The following is a 5692-nucleotide window of genomic DNA, read 5'->3' on the forward strand; positions in this document are numbered from 1 at the left end:
ATAAGGGTGATAAATATTGTGATTCTAGAATAACTCATAAAGTAGAGAACACTTTGAATTTACCTTGAACTCTTTGACATAGTATATGCACACTTATGGGTTAATCTCTAAAATAATGTATGTATCACTCGTATTCATTTTCTTCGTATATAACATCTATTAGAGTATGATGTAGATATGGAATTACATTTTATAGTTTGTATATGACGTTCCATGCATGTCACTAATAACCACATTGTTTTTGGTGTACCAATCTTATTAGAATAATGGATAAAATTTACTTTTATTCATTTTTTAACATATTAATTAAGGTTTTTGAAAAATGGTTAAATTTACAAGTTTCTAATAGTTTAAGCATATAAGAGTATTTTATCAAATGTTGGGTCTACAACAACATTTTCGTGTCTTTTACTTGGATTTCATCATAAATTTGTAATTTGAAATGTTTAAGTGAATCAACATGATGTAGTACATCCTTCTTCTTCTTCTTCTTTTTCTTCTTTTGGAAATAAGAAAGGAGATTACCGGTGTGGACTTATCATCCTCACGTCATATGATGGCACTACAAAAAACTTCACTTTTTTTTACCCTCTATTTCCAAGGGTCTCCTAAAAAGGTCCAAACAGACGCTGAAAATAGGCGTGAGTAAATACGTATGGCTAGCTTTATTTAAAGGTTCATTAAAACCCTTGAAATAAGCCAATACAACCATTTTAAAAAAATGCGAACTAGTTTTAGCAGCATTCCCGCGAGAGTTTTGGCTCCAAAATATTACATTTTTCAGCACCACTTTCACGCGACCCTCAAAATAAAGATATTCCAAAATTTTCAATCCACAAAATAAAGCCCATAATTTGAAAAATAAAAGGAGAAAACCATTTCATTTAGTCAGATCTAAAACTCGTGGATTCATAGCTCTCCAACTCTCTCTCAGAATACTCAGAGGTGCGGTGGTCGACGACTTAGCTCCGGCGACTAAGGCACGGTGGGCAACAATATCTTCTCTGATGATGAGCTAAGGGCATGGTGGTCAGAAATATCATCTCCTCCACTTCTTCGTTCGATTACAGGTCTCTCTCTATCTAACTCTCTGTTTGTTTCTCGAGAAAAAAAATTGAAGTTGTCCTAATCTCTCTCGTTTTCTCTCTGTCATTCTCTTCACTGGTAGAGAGACTACAAAGTATTAGTCCAATTTTGCGTAGTCCTAGTGTTTTAGGGGCTTAGAGAGCAAGCAATAGTATAAATTAGGGGCTAGGGTTTGGATACTTTGGAATTAGGGGCTAGGGTTTGGAATTGGAATTGGATACGTCGTTTTGTTCTATTTTCATTTTGCTATGCATTTCTTGGTTCATTTTTGTTTTAGGTCTAATCTGAAGCTTTAGCCTCATTCAATTTTGTCTATAAATTCTTTTTTTGATTGTAAGTTTGAATTTTTTTTAGTAAAATTGATGCATTGGAATTGAATGAGAATGAAATAGCTTTCATTTGGCAATGGTGACAATTAAAAATCTATTATATTAGTTTTTACTTGGGGCATAGAATGTGGGGAGGACTTAAATGGAATCTATTACCGGTTTTAGAGTTTTCTTCACTGCACAATTTCTTGAACAGAGAGAACTGAAATTATATAGATGTTATAGAGAGGACCTTATTTGTTCAATATGGTTAAATTTACATGGAAAGAAGTGCGCCACTTTAGAAAGGGTGTGATCTGAATCATGAATTGCTATGATTTATATAATGCCCAAGTCAGGTTTTTCACTCTATCGAATTTCACTAGTTATAGCAACTAGTTTATATGTGGCTGATTTTTAGAATTTATGTTGACTGGATCAATACTCATGGTTGGTGGCAATAATGCTTAACTTAAGTTGCTGCATAACTGATGTTGTTGGAGGCATGATGGATTCTTTGATTGATTTGGTGCGTCATTACCAAACGCAAAAATACATTACACAAGTTTACTTTATCCTAGTTTTATTTATTTTTCCACAACATTGCCTGATGAGATTATTTTGGCAAGAGTTAGTCTATAGCTCTGCCTTTTGTTACTAGTATCAAATGTTGTATGTTTGATTGCTTGAATATTAACTAATACCATGCAGTAGGTAACAATCTAGTGGAAGTTGTCATCACCATATTCAAAGGACTAAATAATGGTATCCTGTTGGTAAACCATATGGTTTACCAACTGGACGGTAGATGCTGATCATGGTTCAGACATCCTGAAGTTCCTGATGTCAAATTGTATCTAGAGTCAATGTTATTAGTTTGAAATTGTCATTATGTGAATTCATTCTTGAAATTTTCTCATAGGAATTTTGGAAAGAAATCGGGCCCCTTTTTACTTTTAAAGCAATTGACCCTCAACATGGTTCCACAATTTCTGTTCTAGAATGTCATTCATTTGCTAAACCTGGTTGCACTAATCCATGTTTCTGCTATGAAACATAAGACCTGATTACCAAAATGTTGCTCCTTATGTTGAAGCAATTCCATCTCATCTTGTTTTACTAGAAGCTAGGGTAAGAAAAACTATCTGATGAATTGTGCTTCTTCTATGTTCTTTTAATACATGTTCTGAAGTAACTCATATCCAATAGGTGAAGTTTCATTCAATCCCCTTGAATTAGAAAATTTTCCTTCGTTTTTTGAGAAGAACCATCATTTTATTTTAACTGTAGAATGTGTAATTTTGATTTTATGGCTTGTAAATCAGAGAAATTTATTAAGCTTCTTGTATAGTTTTCATTCTTTTGATCAGTGATCAAGAAATCTTCTAAGACTTTTGCATATTTCCACTTCAACTCATTCTTTTAGTTTTGTACTTTATTTATTTGTTGAGGATATATTCAGTCATTTGTTTCCCTGCTTTGAGCCTTTGGTCAAGAAGCGTCAGCATGGCTTTTAATCTAATACTTGTTTGGAGATTCCATGAATCTAGAGCGCTCATGTGCTTTGATAAAGGGGCAAGAGATCAAGATGAGATACAATATAGTATTTTTAATTTCTTATCCTTTTTTTGGGGGGGGGGGGGGGGTGTGGGGTGGGATGATTGGTATTTCCTTGCATCATTGATCCCATTCTTTCCACTATGTCATGCCTTGTACAGCTATCACTCTTTTCGCAATTGACTAGATTCTATTATTTCTTCTTTTGCAGCTTGCTTGGACCTGCTACAACTTCTATCAGTCAACACCAACAAAATTGGCTGGGGAGAATTATTTCTTTCATTTTGGGCAGGTGAGTTATCCCTACTCTTGTGATATACAATGTTTTTGTCTGTGTGTGTGTGTCTTACACTACATCCATAAATACATGTTTTAGGACATGATTGTGGGCTTCTACATAAGTAAATGAATGCAATAATTTTCGTTGTTAGTGTTGGTTTGGATTTGCTTATTTACTTGTATTAAGATATGTCAAGGTTTGGGTTTGTTTATTCACTTAAAGCATCAGGATCTCTCCTATTTGAGAAAGTGAAGTTCTAACAAACATGAAACTATAAATAAATAAGTTAAATAAACTTAAAAATGGTAGCAACATAAAGTTGATTGATGACAATGATGCTGCAACAAGGAGAATCCCCTTGATCTAAAAAATGTACATAAGTCAGCTACTAGTTTGTTTTATGCACTTTGGATGTTTGTTGTTAGAATCCCCTTGATCTCCCATTATTTGATATTTACTTATACTATTTTCAGGCTGTTCTTGTTGTCTAGTTTCTGATAGTTCTTAGCAGTCACTTCTTGAAAAGTTTATGCTCAACTTGCCAATGAGTTTCTGATTTGCTGCATTAACGCGTATATGCACTAAATAGTAAATACACTTTCTAAATGACCAAATAAATTTTTCACCAAAAAAAAAAAACTGTTTCTTGTCATAGAAACAGTGGGCTGGTAGATTGTTTCTGGTTCCTCTTTTATCATATCCTTAGAGCTTAAGATCATCAAGTACTTTATTCTATTTTGTGTATTTTATCTATTGGATTATATAATGTCTCAAACTCTACATTGAAATATTCTTTTATGCAGGCTTTTCCTCTGGATTTAGTACTCTTTTCCGGTTGAGGACAACTTAAGATGTGTCCCTCATTGAAGACTTTTTAAAAATTTTAATCCAACTTCGTTTTTTGATGATTATGTTAATCTGTATATCTACCTTTCGGGTCTTCTTGGCTTTCTTCTGAGCCAAAATGACCAAGGCTGTTCTATCCGATAGTTTAGAAGCTTCGCTTAAGTTTCCACTGAAGCTCTTGAGCCACGAAGAAGAACTCCATGACGGAGTCGAAGCTGTAGATGCCATTGCCACACCAAAAGCCACTCACACTCACTGATTGTCTCTCTTTTTGTGTCTCTGATTTTGCTCTGTTTAATGATCTTATCTCTTTATGGGTATGCCTTGTTTTTGTTACAAAGTTTAACATTTTTGTTTGTTTTATCATTTTGACCTCCATACAATAGAGAAACTATAATGTTTCCCACTTGCAAGTTCTGAATTGCACAATTACCCTCTTGTTGGTGTGCTCTTTATGCAAATTGAATTTGGGTTGGATTAGAGGCTTTTAGAGCTCAAGTTATACATAAAGACAAACCCAATGTTTTAACAATAATTTGGTGTGCTCTTATCTCTTTGTGTTCTGTTTTTTTTTTTTTTTTCTTTGTTTGTTGATCAAGTATACTTGTTATTTGGATTCTGTGATAGATTTTATGATTTGGGTATGTTGAAAGATGGACTTTTTTTTTTTTTTTTTGGTTTAATATATCTAAGCAAAGATTGTTAATCATTCTGACCCCTGTTTTGGGTTTTGGAGTATGGATATTAAATTTGCTTGCTTGGTTACTATTGATCGGGTTAATCTGACTTTTAGATGAGAGTTTATGTGAATAGGATTTTCTCTTTTCATGTTAAAATTCTTTTCTTTTGGGGTTTCTATTGGGTGTGGGATTGGAATATCCTTTTCCATGGAGTATTGGTATTCTTCTCTTCCAAGTTTTCTTCTTTTTGGTGAATGACGTTTCTTTAATCGGCATGTTTTATTTAGATATATGAACTTTGTTGTGCCTTTTTTGTTCTTTTCGAAATTGTGGGTATCTTGAATTTGATATTGTGGAAAGGTGGTAGATATATTTACTGGGAAATTAACAAACTTTTGGTATCATTCTCTTTTTCAGAAACTTGAGGGCACCCATAATGGCTGAAATGTTCAATTGTACTAGTTGATAACTTCTTGCTTTGGAGATGATGATGAAGAATAAAATGTATCAAAACTTTTAACTCTTGGACAGATTTGGTCTTTATACAAAGTGTGGTTGTTGATATCTTTTCTCTTAAACAATAATTGACATATCGAAAATTTGTATGCGACTCTTAATCTGTTAATTTGTAGGCTTGAGTTTAGAGATTAAAGAAAGTGTAATTGTAGCAATATATCATTTTTGCTATACATCAATATCATAGCATATCATCTCAACAATTGTGAATTTTTGTGTGTGTGTATATATATATATATTTTGTGCATGATTGTGGTTTTTTATTTAATTTTTTTTAAAATAAAATAAAATCTTATTTTGAGGGTCAAGAGACCCCTTAAATAACCTTATTTATTAAGAGTTATGAATATAAATATTTTAAACCTTGGTAAAAGGTTATTTAAGGGTCTCTTGACCCTCAAAATAAGATTAGAACACTT

General features: G+C 32.9%; 1 long non-coding RNA gene across 1 annotated transcript; it reads left to right on the plus strand.

Moving 5' to 3' along the window:
- Nucleotides 1–716: 716 nt before the first annotated feature.
- On the plus strand, nt 717–5454 carry LOC115994132. Its single transcript, XR_004093124.1, has 4 exons — nt 717–1070; nt 3163–3243; nt 4035–4394; nt 5175–5454. It is a non-coding gene; the product is annotated as an uncharacterized LOC115994132 (long non-coding RNA).
- The last annotated feature ends 238 nt before the right edge of the window (nt 5455–5692 follow it).

This window comes from Quercus lobata, chromosome 6, assembly GCF_001633185.2.
Source record: "Quercus lobata isolate SW786 chromosome 6, ValleyOak3.0 Primary Assembly, whole genome shotgun sequence".
Lineage (NCBI taxonomy): Eukaryota > Viridiplantae > Streptophyta > Magnoliopsida > Fagales > Fagaceae > Quercus > Quercus lobata.